Source organism: Hyperoodon ampullatus, assembly GCF_949752795.1.
Source record: "Hyperoodon ampullatus genome assembly, chromosome: 20".
NCBI classification, from domain to species: domain Eukaryota; kingdom Metazoa; phylum Chordata; class Mammalia; order Artiodactyla; family Ziphiidae; genus Hyperoodon; species Hyperoodon ampullatus.
This window is the reverse complement of record NC_136933.1, coordinates 35,543,999-35,567,117: the sequence shown is the minus strand read 5'-3', so window position 1 is coordinate 35,567,117 and position 23,119 is coordinate 35,543,999. Positions and strand designations below refer to the sequence as shown.

The following is a 23,119-nucleotide window of genomic DNA, read 5'->3' as shown; positions in this document are numbered from 1 at the left end:
AACGTTTAAGTATTAATACTGTAAATTAAAGAATCCAAGAAAAATCCAAGAATTTAAATAATTTAAATGCATTTAATTAATGCATTTTCATGTATTGGACTAGTATTTCTTTCAAAAGTTTCCTTCAGAATTAGAATACAGTTGTATTTAATTTAATATCTAGCTACTTCCAAAATTATTAGCAAACCACAATGAAGCAGAAGTTGCAGGAGAAAATACAGCGAGAGATTTCCCCAGCAGCCTTCTCTAGCTATTGAAGGGTTCATGTAAAAGAAGACTTGGCTCAAAATACATATGAAGAATTTCAACCCCCTATTTAGAACAATAAGCTTATTTTCCTTAAGTTTGTTCTTCAAATATTTTATCTCTAAGAAGGTCTCAGTGAAAACATATATCATGTCAGTATGTTAGCATGCTATAACAAATAGGTATACCCAAGAAGAAAAATATTTCACAGGCAATATTTAATTATTGAATTTGGATTCAATGTGCATTTTAGAGCTTCAACTTGGTTAAGATATTGTTATTTGATATAAGCCTTGGTCCCTTATGCATTATTTTTACATGGTTCAAATAAAATGGAGGCATAGTTATAGGACTGATTTTATTTTTTTCATGCCCAAGTTGAGGTTATACTGCTTAGATTCTAGTCAGTGGTTTAAAAATCTTGAACCTCCATGTTCTTTGTACTTTGCAGAGTTTCTTCTTAGACTGTAGGAATGAGACAGAAGCTTTCAATATCCAAAGCTAGCACATATTCTTGGGGGGCAAGTAGCTATTTAGTTCAAGGGGAAACAAAGTACAACTTATAATACAATGCTTATAAATTATACAAAGGGCAACATAAAACTATTTCATAATTGTACTGATCAAAGAGGAGTCCTAAGGAAGATGTCACATAAAACACCTTTGACACAAAGATCTAGAAAGTTTGGAATTTTTTAAAATAAACAAACAAAAATAGGATTCAACATTTTTTCCATGAAAAACTATAGGGAGACTTGCTTGCAATGGAACTTCCAAGTCTGTAATATTGTGATATAACAAGAAGTACGGATTTGGCCTTCGTCCCCAGTTCCGGGAGCACAGAGTTCCTAAACCCTTGTAATTTCCTGAGTGAAAAGGGTGAGATGAACATCTTTTGTGATTCATAATAAGCCCACTCAACCCTCTGTAAGTTTATGTTAATGAGATGACTGGTTGCTGAAAGCCCCTAGGTAGCTTCAGGAGGTGGGCTGGTGGTCAGAGGAACCAACTATGTGATTAAGGGGTTGGAACTTTCAGGCCCAACCCTTGACCTCTGGGGAGAGAATAGGGGCTGGAGATTGAGTGAATCACCAACAGCCAATGATTTTATCAATCACACCTACGTAATGGAACTTCCATCAATCCCCTGAGCAATGAAGTCCACAGAGCTTCCAGGTTGGTGAAGTATCCACGTGCTGGGAGGGTGGTGCACCCTACACTCCACAGGAGCCCAAGTTCCTGCACTTGGGACTCTCCTGGATCTCACCTGATATACGTCTTCAACTGGCTGTTCATTTGTATCCTTTATAATATCCTTTATAATAAACCAATAATTAAGTAAAGTGTTTCCCCAAGTTCTGTGAGTCACTGTAGCAAATTATCAAATCTGAGGAGACGGTCATGGGGCACCCTGATTTGTAGCCACCTCCGACAGAAGTGACTGACTACTTGTGGATGGCACCTGCAACCGGGGGAAGTCTTCTGGAACTGAGCCTTTAACCTGTGGGGCCTGTACTATAATTCTAGGTAGGTAGCATCAGAATTGAATTAAACTGGAGGACACCCCGTTGGTGTCTGCAGAGAACTGCAGAATTGCTTGGTGTGGAAAATACACACATTTGGTGTCAGAAGTGTTGTGAGTAGAGAAACAGTATTTTCTTTTAAAGTCAAATTATGATAGATAAGGAATTAATATCAAATAAAAAACCTTGACATAAACAAAGTAATTGAGAAAATGACGTGGAAGTATTTAACAGATTAATTGATATTTTAGAATTGTTTGCTAGTATTTTGATAACTCAAAGAACAGGAAAAAACCCTTAAGACTGAAGAGGTAAAATTATATTTTAAAAAAGAAAAGATACAATGAAGTATTATTCAGCCATAAAAAGAAATGAAATTCTAATATGTCCTACAACATAGTTGAACCTTGAAAACTTTATAAGTTAAATAAGCCAGACACAGAAGAACAAGTATAACATGACTCCATTTATATGAGGTACACAGAATGGGGAATTCATAGAGACAGAAAGTAGAATACAGGTTAGTAGAGGGGAGAAGGGAAACGGGAAGTTACCATTTAATGGGTACAGAATTTCTGTTTGGGATGATGAAAAAATTCTGGAAATAGATAGTAGTGATGCTTATACAGTGTTGTGAATGTACTTACTGCCATTGCATTGTACACTTAAAAACGGTTAAAATTGTACGTTTTACATTATGGATATTTTACCATAATAAGAAATTTTTTAAAAAATGAAAAGAAAGGGAAAACAGTAATTATAGTCAGTAATTTTAACTTTGTTATTTCTATATTCAAGCCGGGAGACTTTGAACTAACTGGGCCAGCCCAATAACTAGTTTGTTATCTGGGAAGCAAAGTTCCATATGATGTCCTGTTGGTAGATAAACCTATCAGTGTGCCGTGAAAAATAATCAATACATCTGGAATTCAGTGTAAATAATGAGAAGAGTTCCACAGGATTTTGTCAGGAGAACACAACTGTTTAATGTGTTTATCAAAATGTGTTATTTCCCCTGAGGGAGCAGCATGCTTCCTCCTATCCATTAATGAGAGCCTGATAACTGAACATGTTCCTATTTATTTCCTCTGGCTACCAGAAAGCTCAAACAAAATATGAGCTCAGCAACTAGACTCGTCTTATGACTGGCATATTTATGTTCTCCTTGTCCCTGGCACTAATCTTCTATCTCTATTTATAGTTTTATTATTTTGCTATCGGTTTGAAGAAAAATTGGATATTGTCTCAAATTCTTTGTAAAAATTACAATGTAAAAATAGTTTGATCAGTGGGATGGACTCCAGTATTAGGAGTATGCTCATTAATTTTCAGAACACGCCTAACATGGATGATTTGGAGGAGCCGATGAGCCTCTCTTCCACTCAGCTAAATACTCACACACACACACATACACACATACACACGTTCTTAGTACAAAATTCTACCTCTGGAGAGCTACAATTCGGTTAGAGAAACAGGTTTTTCACCCACAATTTGAAATGTTAGATGAACTACACATGCTATTAAACAAAAAAATTAGTTGCAAAGAAAGGAAATATACAATAAGCACAATAGATTATAAATACAAAATGAAACATAAAATGAGCCATAACCTTGGACAGGGTCAAAATACCCAGGAATATGTATACATTTTTTAAAAGACCTATGATCAGAATTTAAAAATTGTTGATTAACAACTTTCAAGGTGGTTGATTTGGCTTGGGTGGTTGTTTTGAAATCATTTTATACCGTTTCTCTGCTTCTCTTAATCATACCTTTTGAGAGCCCGTTCATTTTGATATTTTAAGTAATTATCTCTATGTGCATGACTCTAAGCTATAACTGCATTTTCAACTTTCACCCACCTATTGGACCAATTTGGAAGAAAGTGTTGGACTACGTAAGTAAATTGTTAAAGTATCTCTAAGTCCTTTCCAACAACAGAAATCTATAATAATCTATAACAAAATTTTGGAAGTGGAGAACTTAGAAATAATTTGTTCCGATCCTCTAATTTTACAAATGACATCTTTCACACTAAGTGTCCAAGGTGATACAATTATGTAGGGGCAAATTCAGGATTAGAATCTGGGTGTTTCCCAGCTGGACTATGATGTTCTTGAGAATGGACCCCATAGATTATGAATCTTCAAACTCTAATTCCAAGAAGAGGGCCATAGGTGATACACTGTGTACAGGTCCCAGTGTTCGGGATATTTCTCTCTTCTGGAATACTTAAATTGAAATTCCAACGTTGACAAAATAAAATCTTCCCCCTTTCATCTCTCATTTAACATTTCTGCAGAAGCCCAAGAGTACACAAAGTGATGAGGAACACACACAATGAATGAATTCCCAGGTCCCACGCAGAGGAATAATTAATCCATTTGCTGCTCATTTCGATTCTGTCCCTCCCTTAAAATTTATTATTAGAATTGAGCAGATGCCCTCTACAAAGGGTTTTCCTCCTAAAGTCGGAGCCTGGAGAGCCAGGGTGTTGCAGCCTTAACTCTGCGGGCAAACAGGGGGACCGCAGAAGTCCTTGAACTTCCAGAATTAACTCAAAATTACACGAGAGTATTTTCACCCTGCAATTTCTGACTTTCTGTACTGTGTGCCTATTTCCCCCTCACTCAACAGTCTACAAAATCATAGACGTCACATGAATGTGAGGAAACGTTTAAAAGATAATCATAGTAATTGGGAAGAACATCATCAAGAGCCTGAAGCTAAAAATTAGGCTAATTTTATGGTTCAGATGCCCAGCAAGGAGATGAATATATTCATCGTTTAGTTTATATGTTACAGTTCCTGCAATCACTTCATTTGGCTGCCAAAGTCAGAAAACCCAGGCAGCCCAAAGGTGAACATCTGATAGTAAGTTTTTGGCATTTTCTGGGCCATAGCTCTACAAATCTCCAGGAGACATAGTTTTGTTCTATTTCATTGACTTGGCACCATTTTAATATTTGCTACTAATGCTAATAAAAGTAAAGCAAGATAAGCTAAGGGGGTCAAAATTTAAGACCAAGTGGATATATTTCACGACATAGAATAATGCTTCATACATAGTAGGTGGTCAATAAATATTACCCTGCCTTCCTGGCTTCCAGTATCACTTTTCCCTGGAATAATGTATTCGTCTTCTTTCTGGACTAATGTGTTTAAACTTATTCTCTTTACATTCCCCTTTTCCTTAACTTTTCTCTGTTAATTACTTCCACTAAGTTTCCTTCATCTTACTGGTGTCCGGTTCAGAAAACTAGTGAGAAGTAACATAACTGATTGAATCGTTATGCCTGCCTCAATGATTGACTTTTTAAATTTCATATCGCAAAACTGTATTCTAAATTGTGCTACCCTTTTAAAGAGGTGGTCAGAAAATAAATCCTCCTGTGAATATGGAGCAGAAGTAGAGCCAAATTATCCCCAAACAGGAAGAGTAGGGACGAAGACGTTCACATTTGGGACTTCCGCTAGAATCCTAGCTTCTAGTCCAAGGCAATTTTATCATATACTAGTTCAATGAGTTATTCTCATTACAACCCAAATTAGCTTGGGTAAAAAAACAGAATGATAAGATGAAATAAACAAAACACGAGTCATATTTCAGGGACAGAAGTACTGACCTGACCCTATAAAATCCGAATGACTTCATAATCCCATTTGGGCTGGCGCTGGAAGTTGGCCATAGTAGGTGATGTATTCAGTGCTTTGTAGATTTTACTGAATTTGTCCAAAGAAATAAAATATGTCATTTACCAGGCAAACTGAAACTTCTTCCTGAGTTTATACAAATCTTTACTAAAGGAAGGGTACATTTTTTTCCTTAATCTGCTTTCAAAGTCTAGAAGTAGATCTCACTAAATAAATTTTTACTTAGCACCTACTAAGTAACAGGCATTGCTCTAGTTGCAGACGATTTCCCTGACATTCAATGACCCTGTATCATGGCTTTTCCTCCTGCTATCTTATTAAAAATTGGGTAGTAAAATTGAATACAGTAAGTTGTCACAGTTTATTTTTAAATACTCTTTTATGCCAGTCAGAATGATAAATTGTTACTGATGGAAGTATGATTACATTTTAATTCTCCAGTGCCTTTTGTTGTTTGTGTACACCTTTTCAGTAACAATTCTTAATATTTGCATAAAATTTGAAATTTTAAATCATTTCAGCCTGTTAATCTACCATCTATTTCTAAGAAGGCAGGAACTTCATCTCCTATTTTATAAATATATAAGTCCGGGATCATCGATGTAGGTTATCCCTGGTTATCAAACTTGCTAACTTATTTTGTCGGATAGGAGAGAAGGAGGAGAGGAAGGTGCCTTTGGCTGGTACAGGTCAGGAATCAACAGGGGGCAGCATTTAACGTTCCAATTATGAAGCGAATGAATAATATTATGAAGTCTCATGAAAATTATAATAAATTATTTCAGAGAAGAGGAAGGGCAATGCAAATGAAAATCCCATCATATTTATCCCCTCCCCATTGACTGCTATGCAAGAGTTGAATTTGAAAAATTCACTTGATACCCTAAAAAGCAGTTCACGAATTTTATTTTTAAAATCCAATCTGCACATGAAAAAAACCCATATTTTCTTCCATATTTTCTTTCCTTAACTTCAGTCTGTGCATGAAGGCATGCTCACAGGTGCGGATATTTGACAGATCACTTTGGAACGTGCAATCAACCAAGTGCCACAAGTGAGTCTACTAGTTTTAAAAGAGGGATTAAAACTAAAAGGCCTCGCATAAATATCACAAGAATTTGGGGTTTCTACACCGTGACCTCTGACACCAAATGAATTAGATGAGCATAGGATATTTTAAAGAAGAAGTAACATGTATCTAATTAACTATTGTTATTGCTGTACACTGAAATTTAAAAATAATGTCTTCACGAATGGAAATGGTACTGCAGATATTCAATGCATTCCCATGAGAACAGATGACGTGCTGTTTCGGTAACCTGGCACCTTGTTCTCTAAGCTGGCAGCAAATTCCCTTCACTGCTGTTCTACCTTCTTTTGATTGTACCTAATTTCTGTGAGACTGTCATGTTGCTGGGAGAGATGCAGAATTTACATTCCTCAAAACCAGTGAGGAGGGCCCCTGAAAACATTAAAAAAATTTTTTTTAACTTATTTATTCTATTTATTTATTTTTGGCTGCATTGGGTCTTCATTGCTGTGCACGGGCTTTCTCTAGTTGCAGTGAGAGGGGGCTACTCTTCGTTGCAGTGTGCGGGCTTCTCATTGTGGTGGCCTCTCTTGTTGCAGAGCACGGGCTCTAGGCGCACGGGCTTCAGTAGTTGTGGACACGGGCTTAGTTGCTCTGTGGCATGTGGGATCTTCCCGGACCAGGGCTCGAACCCATGTCCCCTGCATTGGCAGGCAGATTCTTAACTACTGCGCCACCAGGGAAGCCCCCTGAAAACATTTTTAATGTGGTTGGAGGTAATCTCTTTCACTGAAAATTCCTCTGAGATTTTTTTTTTTTCTTTTTCGCCTGTGATGTACCAAGACAGTGGTTCATTGTACACACTGTACCGAATACTGTTCTTTGAATTTAGGTCACTAGGCAGTGTGGGTCTCTATAGCCTGGCCCACATATTTCTGCACCTGTAACAGTGAAACAGTAAGTCTTGCTCTTGCGTGCAGAGAGACGTTTAATGGGATAACATACAGGATAACATCATGAAGCTGCTTTTGTCTAACACAAAGGGAGTAGACCCTCCACCAGGGTGATGGGAAAGGCAGCCTACAGACAACCGAGGCAACATTGGGGTGACTTAGAAGGCAGACCCTCAGGAAAAAGCACTCAGAAGAGATTCATAGATAGAGCTACTCCCTTGTTAAGAAATAAATAAGGACGTCAACATAAGATAAAATGTTAGAAGAAAAAAGCTTCCTCAGGACCATAACTGAAGTACACTCTCAGCATTTAAAAATGTGGAGGGGCTTCCCTGGTGGCGCAGTGGTTGAGAGTCCGCCTGCCGATGCAGGGGACTCGGGTTCGTGCCCCGGTCTGGGAAGATCCCACATGCCACGGAGCGGCTGGGCCCGTGAGCCATGGCCGCTGAGCCTGCGTGTCCAGAGCCTGTGCTCCGCGACGGGAGAGGCCACAACAGTGAGAGGCCCGCGTACCGCAAAAAAAAAAAAAAAAAAAAAAAAAAACAATAAAAATGTGGAAATAAAGAATCATCTGCAAATAATGCTAAGGATCTTAAATAAAACAGCATCCCAGAGCAGAAAGTTGTGCAGCACTGAGAAGACGATCTGCAAAATGGGTCAATACAGAAATGTACATTTTGACAAGACCAGACTATCCTTCAAGTATCGCTAAGAATTCTCTCCAATTCCTTAGTTTAGTTTTGTTCCTTTCCTCTTCTCCCCATCTCTCCCCTGCCGTCTCAGCTCATTCCCTCTATTTTTCTATCAACCTAGCTATACAACCTGTTACCTATATACATACCCATGTATTTATCTATCTATCCATCTATCCAACCAATATAATGACACATACACTCATATAAATTAACCACACAGCCAGAGATCCAACACTCTCATTCTAGGTTTAGTCATTTTTGATGAAATTTTTCATGATCATCATATAATTGGACAACTGGCATGGGTGGTGCCTAGAATATCAACTCGATAAGCAATATCCCTCATATAATGTCAGCCAGGCTCATTTCGACTTAGTAATGCCACAATTTGCACCACGGACATGAAAAATGTTTAGTACGAATGACAGAAACAGCTATGTGCCTACTCTAGTCTCTGATACCTCCTTCCTCTCCATAGCAAAAAACAAAACAAAAGAAAACAAAAACAAAACAAAACACAAAACCAAATCCTTAACTTTAGTCTAGGCAGTCATGTAACCATCTGGACAACTGCATTTCCTAAACTGTTTGCAGTAGAGTTGCTTATTTGACTACCTTTTGGCCACTGACATATAAGCAAACTAAAGTGTGGTGCTTCCATGAAAGCTCCTTAAAGGAAGGGCTGGCATCCTTCTTTGTCCCTTCTACTCTCTGTAGGCCTGGAAGAGGGATATGATGACTGGAGCTCCAGCAGCTCTCTTGGACCTGATCGAATACCACAGGGGTGGAATAGTGAAGGATGAGGAAAACTCCTAATGACATCATGAAGCTGCCATAACCTGGGACTTGCTTTAAGTGAGAAAATAAATCCCTGTATGTATATGTCACAATTTTTTGGTAATCTCTTACTTGCGGATGAGCATAAACACTGACTGATAGATCAGGTAAAACAAAATATGAAAAACTAAATAAAGTACTAATTAACACAAAGTTTCAGTACTTCTGTTTCTATCAATTACTATGAAGCCAAAGAAAGCTATAAAAAAGAAAATCATCTGCTCTAGTTGGTTGATATCATACTTTCACCATTTTTCATATCCAATGTAGGTTGCTAGGTTTAATAAAAAATATGTTGCCACTGAAGAAATCAAAGAGCAAATCAAAAAATACCTAGAAACAAATGACAATGAAAACACAATGACCCAAAACCTATGGGATGCAGCAAAAGCAGTTCTAAGAGGAAGTTTATAGGAATACAATCCTATCTCAAGAGACAAGAAACATCTCAGATAAACAATTTACCCTTAAACCTAAAGCAACTAGAGAAAGAAGGACACAAAAAACCCAAAGTTAGCAGAAGGAAAGCAATCATAAAGATCAGATCAGAAATAAATGAAAAAGAAATGAAGGAAACAATGGCAAAGATCAATAAAACTAAAAGCTGGTTCGTGGAGAAGATAAACAAAATTGATAAACCATTAGCCAGACTCATCAAAAAGAAAAGGGAGAAGACTCAAATCAATAGAATTAGAAATGAAAAAGGAGAAGTAACAACTGACACTGCAGAAATACAAAGGATCATGAGAGATTACTACAAGCAACTCTATGCCAATAAAATGGACAACCTGGAAGAAATGGACAAATTCTTAGAAAAGCACAACCTTCCGAGACTGAACCAGGAAGAAACAGAAAATATAAACAGACCAATCACAAGCACTGAAATTGAGACTGTGATTAAAAACTTTCCAACAAACAAAAATCCAGGACCAGATGGCTTCACAGGTGAATTCTATCAAACATTTAGAGAAGGGCTAATACCTATCCTTCTCAAACTCTTCCAAAATATAGCAGAGGGAGGAACACTCCCAAACTCATTCTACGAGGCCACCATTACCCTGATACCAAAACCAGACAAAGATGTCACAAAGAAAGAAAACTACAGGCCAATATCACTGATGAACATAGATGCAAAAATCCTCAACAAAATACTAGCAAACAGAATCCAACAACACATTAAAAGGATCACACACCATGATCAAGTGGGGTTTATCCCAGTAACCCAAGGATTCTTCAATATATGCAAATCAATCAATGTGATAAACCATCTTAACAAACTGAAGGAGAAAAACCATATGATCATCTCAATAGATGCAGAAAAAGCTTCTGACAAAATTCAACACCCATTTATGATAAAAACTCTCCAGAAACTAGGCATAGAGGGAACTTATCTCAACATAATAAAGGCCATATATGACAAACCCACAGCCAACATCATTCTCAATGGTGAAAAACTGAAAGCATTTCCTCTAAGATCAGGAACAAGACAAGGTTGTCCACTCTCACCACTATTATTCAACATAGTTTTGGAAGTTTTAGCCACAGCAATCAGAAACGAAAAAGAAATAAAAGGAATCCAAATTGGAAAAGAAGAAGTAAAACTTTCACTGTTTGAAGATGACATGATACTATACATAGAGAATCCTAAAGATGCTACCAGAAAACTACTACAGTTAATCAATGAATTCGGTAAAGTAGCAGGATACAAAATTAATGCACAGAAATCTCTGGCATTCCTATACACTAATGATGAAAAATCTGAAAGAGAAATTAAGGAAACGCTCCCATTTACCATTGCAACAAAAAGAATAAAATACCTGGGAATAAACCTACATAAGGAGAAGAGGACCTGTATGCAGAAAACTATAAGACACTGATGAAAGAAATTAAAGATGATACAAACAGATGGAGAGATATACCATGTTCTTGGATTGGAAGAATCAACATTGTGAAAATGACTACACTACCCAAAGCAATCTACAGATTCAATGCAATCCCTATCAAACTACCAATGGCGTTTCTCACAGAACGAGAACAAAAAATTGCACAATTTGTATGGAAACACAAAAGACCTCGAATAGCCAAAGCAATCTTGAGACAGAAAAACCGAGCTGGAGGAATCAGGTTCCTGGACTTCACACTATACTACAAAGCTACAGTAATCAAGACAGTATAGTACTGGCACAAAAACTGAAATATAGATCGATGGAACAGGATAGAAAGCCCAGAAATAAACCCACACACATATGGTCACCTTATCTTTGATAAAGGAGGCAAGAATATACAATGGAGAAAAAACACCCTCTTCAATAAGTGGTGCTGGGAAAACTGGATAGGGACATGTAAAAGTATGAGGTTAGATCACTCCCTAACACCATACACAAAAATAAACTCAAAATGGATTAAAGATCTAAATATAAGGCCAGACACTACAAAACTCGTAGAGGAAAACATAGGCAGAACACTCTATGACATAAATCACAGCAAGATCCTTTTGGACCCACCTCCTAGAGAAATGGAAATAAAAACAAAAATAAACAAATGGGACCTAATGAAACTTAAAAGCTTTTGCACAGCAAAGGGAACCATAAACAAGACAAAAAGACCACCCTCAGAATGGGAGAAAATATTTGCAAATGAAGCCACTGACAAAGGATTAATCTCCAAAATTTACAAGCAGCTCATGCAGCTCAATATAAAAAAAAAAAAACCCAATCCAAAAATGGGCAGAAGACCTAAATAGACATTTACCTATAGAAGACATACAGATGGCCAACAAACACATGAAAGGATGCTCAACATCACTAATCATTAGAGAAATGCAAATCAAAACTACAATGAGCTATCACCTCACACCAATCAGAATGGCCATCATCAAAAAATCTACAAACAATAAATGCTGGAGAGGGTGTGGAGAGAAGGGAACTCTCTTGCAGTGATGGTGTGAATGTGAATTGATACAGCCACTATGGAGCCCAGTATGGAGGTTTCTTAAAAAACTAAAACTAGAACCACCATACAACCCAGCAATCCTAGTACTGGGCATATACCCTGAGAAAACCATCATTCAAAAAGAGTCATGTACCACAGTGTTCACTGCAGTTCTGTTTACAATAGCCAGGATATGGAAGCAACCTAAATGCCCATTGACAGATGAATGGATAAAGAAGATGTGGCACATATATACAATGGAATATTACTCACCCATAAAAAGAAATGAAATTGAGTTATTTGTAGTGAGGTGGATGGACTTGGAGTCTGTCATACAGAGTGAAGTAAGTCAGAAAGAGAAAAACAAATACTGTATGCTAACACATATATATGGAATCTAAAAAAAAAAATTGGTTCTGATGAACCTAGGGGTAGGACAGGAATAAAGACGCAGACGTAGAGAATGGATTTGAGGACACGAGGAGGGGGAAGGGTAAGCTGGGATGAAGTGAGAGAGTGGCATGGACATATATACACTAACAAATGTAAAATAGATAGCTAGTGGGAAGCAGCTGCATAGCACAGGGAGATCAGCTAGGTGCTTTGTGACCACCTAGAGGGGTGGGATAGGGAGGGTGGGAGGGAGACACAAGAGGGAGGAGATATTGGGACATATGTATATGTATAGCTGATTCACTTTGTTATAAAGCAGAAACTAACACACTATTGTAAAGCAATTACACTCAAATAAAGATGTTAAAAAAACAAATAAAGTTCATGAGACACTCATAAAGATCATAGAAAAAAAATGTTACACTTAAATTTGTTAGTATTCAACAGTATTTTCATCATGAATTACTATTATGCATTACTTTCACTCCTTAACTCAAATCCCACTTCAGCCATCAAGTCGTAGAGAAAGAAAAAACAATTTTTGCTCTTTTAAATCCCTACAGCACTTAAGTCTACCACTCCTTTGGCATGTTGTATTTTCATTCATTTAACTAGATTATAAACTCACGGAAGACAAGATTTTTGTATTTCACGCAGCTCACAGGCAAGTGATTTATACACAATGGGTTTGAGTGTTTATTGTTATTTATGGTTATTTATATAGCCAATATAAAATATGTTTTTCCGTTAAACCCTAGAAAGGCTAGCATTGTCGCTAATAATGCAATTCTTTTTCTTTCTTTTACCACTTGCCTTCACAGTTCCAATTATTTCCAAAAGGAGAAATAGAAAGGTCTAAAGTACATGACCTTGTAAATCAAGGAGAACAAAATCTATGAATATCTGAAATCCTAAAACTTTTAAATGTTATTAATAAAGACATCAAAATTCTGTTTTAAGATACTTTGCATCTCTAATGTTGTTAACAAAACATGCATTTCAAGCAGAAGTTTTAAGGGTTTTAAATCACAGATTTTCACAGCATTTCCTTCCGGCAGCTGATGAAAATTGGATAATATACAATCAGAACACTTTTTTCTACACATTTTAAATTGATTGAAAAACAGAAGCAGATTTAACATTCAAGAAAACACATTTGCAACCATTATATAAAAATGGTCTGATCTGATTTAGGAGACACTAGGTATAGAAACTTAGAGCTGACGGCATTCTCTGGGATGTTTTAAAACAGAAGAAACATATTACGGCACCCAAGCTGCTACTCTCTCAAAATAAGGACCTCTGACTAACAGTTTGAATCTTCTGTAAGGACCATCATAAAAGAAAACCTTCCACTTAATGAAAGATGTTCTCCATATTTCATTGTAGGTACAAGTCTGACATTAAATAGGTTATGAATAATTTTCAATATGAAAACATAAAAATAATAAATTGTTGAACAGGGGATAGATGGAAATACAACATATTTGCATAATATTTGAAAGTTCAGTGTTTATTACCATCTTCAATATGATATACAATGGGGCGATCGAAAAACAACTTTGTCAGTTTGCATTATCTAGGTATATATTCAAAGAAAATAAATAATGAACAAGTGTATCGGACGTACATTATGTTTACTAAGCTACCAAGGCATTGGCTACATGCCAGAAATGCAGTCCAGAGAACATGATGCCCTTAAATTAGGGCAGTCACACTGATGGCCAGAGATGCTGCAATTACTCTCAAATACTGTTTTCCTTAAGAAACTCATGCTTTTCCAAATATAAGGAAATACAGGACATTTTTCTCTGCATAAATGTCTTTTTCTGCAGGGTGTTTTTCGGAAGGTCATGATAGCTAAGATGTACATGGCTGTAAGAGAAACTAAGAGAGCTTCAAGGCCTAAGAACATGTCTTAACTCGTCCTCCCAATAATACATCACTGCCTCTGTCCATTGTCACATTTGTATCAAGACCGGGCTCTGGACACAGAGTCCATGGAGTTAGTCCAACCAACCATGGCAAGTGAGAGCAATTTGCTGTCTCTTGACAATAAAAAATCTAGTAAAAGAGAAATCTGTGAGTAAATAGGATACATTTTTCCTATGTGAGAACTATCCTAATAAAAGTCTATTCTGTGTTATGCAGTTTCTTAAATCATTTTTTGACCACATTTGAAACATTTCAAAGCACTAGCAAACAGAGAGGTTGGTTGTATGCAAACTTACATACTGGTAAAGAAAATGTTACTCCTAAAAAGAAATAATGATCTTAAATTTGGAAAAGGCAAAATGAATACTAAAAATGATTGTATAATGAAGATTATGTTGGATTATATAGGATTCTCCCACTTAAAATCATTATTATTAATATGTATAAATAGGGTAGCCTGGCAATTTATTGCCCAGACTAGATTTTTTTATTTTTATTTTTTAAATTGAAGTATAGTTGATTTACAATGTTGTGTAAAAACTAGAATATTTTTGAAAGTGAAATGAGAAGCTATCAATAATAGGCATTAACTGACACTATGCTAGGAAAATCAGGAGATGTGTTCACTTTATTAGAGATTAGGGGGTATTTGATTGGTCTAGATTTGAAGATGATGGCATGTCCTTTAACTCTACTGAAAACAGATTCACTGCAATTGTTTTGTCTCTCATTAAACACTAGAGCAAATCAGAAAATCTTCCACACGTGGCTATGATGGAATAACTGGCAATGGCCATGCTCTCCCACAATAAGGAACAACAAAGCTGAACAGGATATTTGAGACAACTGGATATATATTTCATTTTCACACTGAAGGTGGAGGTGGGGTGCTAATGGCAACTAAGTAGAGGCCAGAGGTGCTGCTAAACACGCTATGATGCACAGGAAAGCCACCTACAGCAAAGAATTACATGGCTTAAAATATAAAAAGTGCTAAGCTGACAGATCTTGATATAAAAGAATAACAATATGAATGATGGCCAACTTCCCATCAGAAACAACGGAGGCCAGAAGACAATTAAATGACACCTTCAAAGTGATGGGAAAAAACGTATCAAGCCAGAATTCTGTGTCCAGTAAAAAAAATACCCTTTACATAGATTAAAATAAAGATTTTCAGATAAATGAAAGCTGAGAAAATTTGTCACTAGCAAACCTGCACTGCCAGAAATGGTACAAAAATATCTTCAGGCTGAAGGAAAATGATACCAGATGGAAACTTGATCTATGGGAAGGAATGAAGAATGTGGGGAACTGTAAATATACAGATATATATATAAACTTTTCCCCCCTTTTCTTAGCATTATGGGTTGAATTGTGTCTCCCAAAATTCATACATTGAAGTCCTAATCCCCAGTATCTGTGAACGTGACCTAGTTTGGAAATAGGATCATTGCAGATGTAGTCATGTTAAGATGAGATAATTAGGTGGATCCTAATTCAATATGCTCAATGTCCTTATAAAAAGGGGATATTTGGACACAGAGACATATATATAGGAAGAATGCTATATGAAGATTGGAGTTATGTGCCCAGAAGCCAAGGAACTATGAGAAGTTAGAGGAGACAGGCCTAGATCAGAGAGCTTTCCTTAGCATCTACCACAGAGGGGGCATGGCTTGCTGACACCTTGATCTGGGACTTCTAGTTTCCAGAACCGTGAGACAATAAATTTCTGTTGTTTAAGCCACTCAGCGGGTATTCTGTTATAGCAACACTAGCAAACTAATATACTTAGTTTTTTTTTTAAACCACTGACTGTTTAAAGCAAAAACAATATCATATTGTAGTGTCTTAATGTGTGTAGAATTAAAATATATGATAAAAATGGCACAAGAATGAGGGAGCAAATGTAATTATACTGTTACAAAGTTTTTAAATATTATGGGAAGCGTACTAAGTATACTATGATAAGATTGCCTCTTGTAACCATTACGTTAGGCACAACTAAAGACCCTGAATGGAAGAATTAAAATGTATATTGAAAAAAAAGATTAATCCCAAAACAAAGCAGGAAAGGGGAAATAGAGGAATCAAAACCAAATCCAATAAATAGCAAGGTTGCAGACTTCACCTGCAATATTAATTTTATTAAATGCAATGAGCTAAAAATTCTGATTATACGGCAGAACAGACAAAATTGAAGAACTAAATATACACAGTCTCAAGAAATTCACCTTCATTATAAGATACAGGCATACTGAAAGCAAAAGATTAGAAAAGGATATACCATTAAAACAATAGGTGACAGTTAGGTAATGTGGCTCTACTAACATCAGACAGAACAGATATGAAGATAAGGAGTGTTAAAAGAGGGTCTTTCATAATGATAAAATAGTTATTTCATTAGGAACTTACATTAACCCTAACACAGGTATATGTGTATGCACCTAATAACAGAGCTTCAAAAATGCATAAAGCAAATGTTATACAGAACAAAAGAAAGTGATACATCCACATTCATAAGTAGAGATTTTTAACACCTCTCTCTCAGTATTTTATAAAATTAGTAGATAAAAAATTGTTAGGATAAAGACAGTTTCAACCACATGAGCAACCAAATTGAATAAATTACTAGTTATATAACACCACATCCAAAAATTTCATAGTATGAATTTCTTTCCAAAGCACTCAGAACATTCACCAAGATAGACCTTATGCTGATGCTGGGCTAGAAAATAAAATGTCTCAATAAATTGCAAAAAATAGAAATCTCACAAAATATGTCTCTAATGACAGGAATTAAATTAGAAATCTACAAGAATAAGTGATCTAGAAAAATTCTCATGTATTTGGAATTAAAACAACATACCTCTGAATTATGCAATGTAAAAGCATAAATCATAATTGGAAACTAGAAAATATTTTCAAGTAAATGACAATGAAAATACAAATAAAAATGTGTGAAATGCAGCTAAAGCAGTGATTCAAGGGAAACTTGTAGCATTAAAAACACTTGGAAGAGAAAAACATTTTAAAGCTAATAATCTATGTTACTGCCTTAAGTATCTGGAAAAAAAGGATCAAATTAAAACAAAAGTAAGAAGAAAAAAATAGTAAAAATAAGAGCAAAAATGAAATTAAAAACAGACAAAAAATAAAGAAAACTAACAAATCAGAAGTTGGTACTTTGAAGAGACTAATAAAAGTAGTGGACCTCAGCAAAACTTATCAAAAAAAAAATTGAAAACACAAATTGCCAGTATAAGGAATGACAGAGGGGATATGATCATAGTTCATACAGAAACTTAAAGGATAACAAAGGAATATTATGAACATTTGTGGGAAAATGCTTGACAACTTTGATGAAATAAAAATGTTGAAAAACTCAATTCACCTAAATTAACATAAGAAAAAAAAAACGAAAAAATGTGAATAACTCTGTATCTCTTAAAGAATTGAATTTGTAATTAAAAACCTCCCAACCAAGAAGACTCCAAGCCAAGATGGAGTCTCTGGTGAATTCTATCAAAATTTTATAGATACATAAATCTACACAGTTATTTAAGAAAAGAAAGGAGGAGGAAATAAATACTTTCCAGCTCATTTAAAGAGGCCAGCAATACCCTGATAATAAAAAACTGACAAAAATATTTCAAGAAAAGAAAATCAGAGACCAATGTTCCTCCAGAATATAGACTTAAATAATCTTTGTTAAGAAAATATTATCAAGTCAAATCTAGGATTACATAAAATGGCCATACATTACAACCAAATGGGGATTTATCCCAGGAATGAAAGATAGCACTTAAAAGATCAATTTAATCCACCAAATTATCAGAAAAGGAAGTAAGACCATATAATCATTTCAATATGTGCAGGAAGAAAAGCTTTTGACAAAATTCAATACCTATTCATTATATAAAAAAAAAAAAAACTCAGAAAAACAAAAACAAACAAAAAACCACACCACTTAAACCAGGAATAGACAGAACTTCCTTAGTCTTAAAAGGCAACTACCAAAAGCCTAAAGTTAACATCAGACTTAATGATAAAACATTGAATACTTTTCTTCTGAGATCAGAAACAAAGCAAAATATCTGTTCCCACCATTTCTTTTCAACATTTGCCAGGTAGTCCAAGTTTATACAATAGGAAAGAGAAAGACATAAAAGGAATAAAAATGGAAAAAGATGAAGTGAAATTCTATATACAGAGACAAAATGACCATCTACATAAAAATCCAAAGGTACCTATGGGAAAAACAACTACTAGAAGTAGTAAGCACATCTGAATGATTGCAGGATACAAGGTCAATATATTAAAAAATCCATGGTATTTCAACATATTGGCAGTGAACAATGAAATGGGAAATGGAAGAGTTTAAATTCATTTTATAAGAGCATAAAAAGATAAAATATTTTGGAATAAGCTTAAAAGATGTGTGAAATCGCTACACTGCAAAGGGCAAAATATGAAAAAAGATCTAAATGAAAGGAGAGAGTTCCCATGTTCATGGATTGGAAGACTCAAAATTGTTAAAATAGTCATTTCCTGTCAAATTGAACTACAGACTCAGTGCAATCTCAATCAAAATCCCAACAGGATTTTTTTTTTGGTAGAAATTGACTAGTGAATTCTAAAATATATATGGAAATGTAAAGGATCTAAACTAGCTAAAGCAATCATGAAAAAGAACACAATTGGAGGCTTACATTATCTGATTTCAAGACTACCATGTTCCAGAGAGAGTAGTATTGGTATAGGGATAATCCAATAGATCAATGAAATAGAATAAACAGTTCAGAAAGAGACATATTATTTATGAGCAATTGACTTTCACTAATGTGCCAAAGCAAGTCAACTTGGAAAGAAATTCTTTTTCAATAAGTTGTGGTAGAATAATTGCATAAAAATGTGACGAAAATGCATCTCAACCCTGACCTCAAACCATGTACAAAAATTAATTCAAGATCATCACAGACCGAAATGTAAGAACCAAAACTATACAAATTTTCAGACTTGTTATTGGCAAATATTTCTTAGAGAGGACACCAAAAACATTAACCATAAATGAAAAACCAACCAGTTAGAGTTCAGCAAAATAAAAACACCAGTTTATCAAAAGACACAGTTAAGAAAATAAACAAGCCACAGACTAAATGAAAATATTCATAATCCATAAAATCTGACAAAGGTCTTATATCCCAAATATATTTTAAAAGCTCCCACAAATCAGGCAAACACACCTAAAGGGCAAACGACTTACATAGACACCTTCAAAAAATGGAGAAATGTGAATGGCTAATAAGCACATGAAAATATGCTCAAATCATTAATCATAAGGATAATGCCAATTAAAGCCACAGCAAGGTCACAAGGAAAGCTAAAACCCAGAAGACTAATAACAACAAATGCTGGTGAAGATTTGGGACAAATGGAGCTCTCATACATTTCTGGTGGGGTGAAGACTCTGAAGCAGTGCTGATTTGTTTCAAGGTTAATTACTGTTACACTCAAGAACAGGATGTGACTCAGAAACATTATACTGAATGAAAGAAGCCAGAAGCAAAAAAACCACATTGCATTTAATGAGCTACATTTAAATGAAGTTCAAGGATAAGCAAGACTAATCACCATAATAGAAATAAGAACAGTGGTTGTCTATTGGGTGAGGCTGGAGGAGCTGGGTGATTAGGGATTGACACTCTTTATTATAGAAAAAAGGTCTTGTTTTTCACACTTACACATATTAATAACTGAATGGAATATACTCCAAGTAGCTATTTTGCAATTCCTAACATTTAAAGAAGTTGGAATGTTGTTGAATTGTATCTTTTAATACCAATTTTTATCTTCTAACTCACTAAATGCTTTAAAACATTCATATTCTTTAAGAAAAATAGAATTCCACTGAGTAGTTTTAAAAATAACTTGATTAGGAAATATTACTTTAAGTGTTTTTCTTACATGCAAAATTCACACAATTAAAGACGGTTGAATGCAAGTTCAAGAACATGTCGGGCTGATGCAGCATATAGAGGACTATAGGTCTCTAAACTGGAGTGTATCATAAACTTGAGGAGCAAAGTCAAGAAGTTTCTCTGGGTAACAGATGAATAACCAATAATTAACAAGATTATATAAACGATCACCCTGTGATTTGCAGGTCATTAATCACACTAGATGGAAAGAGATGACTTGGATGACAAATTATTTTTAAGAAAGGCACCAGTTGCCATAAAATGAAAATTAATAAACTAGGATAAGAAGTCATATCATTTATTAATAGTATAAAAGGAAGTGGGCAGCAACAATTATTTTGGAAATTGAGGATAGATAGAAACTCTAATATCTTTCTTTCCAGAATCTTGATCAATAAGATACTAGCTGAATCATTAAGTAAGCATATGAAGTGTCAGGGCTTAATTGTTATTTCTTGGGAAGATGCCTAAAACTTAACAGAGATTAGGAGGTTCTTAGTAAGGCCTTCTCTAGAATAGATAACTGGAAAGGCAGTCATCTGTCTCGAAATAAATAAATGCGATCCCATTTCTCATTTATTATGCTAAATACAATAAAGCTTTTAACAAACGTGTTATTAAGCCTTTAGCTGATCTAAGTGTACCTCTATCTGTTTTCTTGGTTCCTCTGAGAAACCATGCAAAATCTTCATCCTATGTTAATTACCTATTTAATCAGTCAATGCTAAATGAAAATCTTTTGCTCTAATTATAAAAGACAGTTGCCGTAAACATTTGACATGATGAATACCTTTCCTGATCTTGGGCAGGCTATAATTTATTAGGCACAAATATGAGAAAAAAATCCAAGTTCAGTGCTTAATCAGCAGTGACCCCCCAATTAAAACAGGTGATACTTGCTGGGCTTAAGAATAAAAGCAATACGACTCCAATTAGCTGTCAAATCATCTGGCAAAACAGCTGTTACATAAATAGAACATCACTTGGTTTTCCTGCTCACTTTTTCAAGTTTGTCTTTATTTTTAAGTCATTTAAAAAGATAGTCCCTCCATTCACATAAAATTTGAAAGTAGGGGAAACGAGTTTGCGGTGTTGGAGGTCATGACTGTAATTGACATTGATGGGGGTGGAAAAGGGTGGTGGGGAGGGATGTGACTGGAGGGGTCACAAGGATTGGGGCGTCTACAAGGGGGACTGGTAATACTCTTTCTTAACTGGGTCCCAGTTACATGGATGTACTCACTCAATGAAAATTAATTGAGGATTGTGCACTTATAATTTGCACATTTTTTCTGAATGTTATATTCAATAAAATGTACACAAAAATAAAAATTCATTTCAGAAAGATATAGAATCATCTCAGCATGGTGTCAAAATTGAAAGGATTCATGCTAATGTCCATAAGAAGTAATCATTTTTTTGAAAACTTTTCTCCATCCATTCCATCTAATCTCCAAGAAAACATACCAGGATATGAAAAAAAAAAACAATTATGAAATAGGGCTTGAAACACAATGGAGGCATAAATATTAGCTTTCTGATTACAACCAGATTTTAAAATGTACATGTTACTTACCAAAAAGCTGTCTTCTCCCTCAGTTTTGTGGCAGTTTATGCATTAGAGTTGTCAAGCAAAGGTATTGGTTGTGGTACAAGCCTGGAGAAACAGTACAAAATGGAAAAATTGCTTTACTATAAGGTATTCGTTTTACTATAACTGTATGTATTCACTACACTATGATGCATTTTTCTACATAATTATGAAATTATAACATTCACTTAATCCTTGTATAACAAGCAATTGCTAAGTATCTTTGCATACACCAAGTGATACAGGAGATTGGTAATGTTTGATGCATAACATTTTCCTTAAGGAAATTAGGTAAATAAAAAAGTACAATAAAGATCTCAAACTGGTGAGTACCACAAAAGAGTTGTAGATCAAATGTTATGGGAATCAGGAGGCAGGCTACTTCCAACAAGGAAACTGGGTAAAGCTTTAAGGATGAGGGCGGACTTCGGGTTAAGACTGCAGAGTATGATATCTTAAAGATGGTGGGCGGGAACTGGAACAGTGAAGAATGGTGGGGGAGGGCGATCCAAGTAAATGGGGCAAGTGACCAAGGTACAAACTTTGAGCATAGTGGAAAAGGGGAGGGAGGGAGCCGAATGCATTTCAGTTTCACTGGAGAACATTTTCAGAGAATTTGCAGACTAGAAGTTGAGTCACTTGCGACATTCCCAGCACTATGCTAGACCCAGGGACTCAGCACTGAATGAGAAAGACAGGAGCTCAGCCCTCACGAACCTCCCAGTTTCTCTGGACAAACCAGTACAAAGGGTTATAATCATGTGTGATGAGGGGCAGAGGGTTCTTTGGGAATCCGTAGCAGAGGAGCCAGCCGGGTCCAAGGTCGAAGGCAAAAAGTCTGAGTCTCCGAGTCATGATCATTTGAAAGCAGTGAAGTCAGATGAGACGGCCAAGGGAGAGGGTGTAGGGAATGAAGAGGGAGGGGTAGGGTCAGCCTCACATGTGTGGGACAGGGAGAAGCAAGCGAGGAAGCAGTCAGGGAGGAGGAAGGAGGCTCAGAAGGGACTGGGGAAAGCCAAGTACGGAGCAGGCTGTGCTCAAGGGTGCAATGCTTTGAAATTCAGTCGGGGCTAATAGAAAAGTGGGTATCTGTTTGTTGACTTGGTTAGGTGCAAGGGTGATGACAAAAAAATTTTGTAAAATGGTGGGGCTGACCTCATATATACTCATATTCTGCCATTACACATGAGCATCAGTGCTGAGTTTTACAGCCAGCATCTGTAGTCGTGCCTGTACACAGACAGCTGTTAAGTACTTTGCAAGTCACCCTGCATGAGGGTGATCTGAAGCCCAATATGGTTGCCTCTGAGAAACATACTTGCTCTAGCAGACCATGCTGCCTCT

General features: G+C 35.9%; 1 long non-coding RNA gene across 1 annotated transcript in view; it reads right to left on the bottom strand.

Annotated features, from left to right (window-relative positions):
• Positions 1-627: 627 nt before the first annotated feature.
• Positions 628-23,119, bottom strand: part of LOC307068602 — a 137,924-nt gene continuing 115,432 nt past the window's right edge. The window contains exons 2-3 of the long non-coding RNA XR_013811460.1: positions 21,761-21,841; positions 628-711 (exon numbers count right to left, since the gene is read on the bottom strand). This is a non-coding gene — a long non-coding RNA (uncharacterized lncRNA). The remainder of the gene's footprint in view (positions 712-21,760; positions 21,842-23,119) is intronic.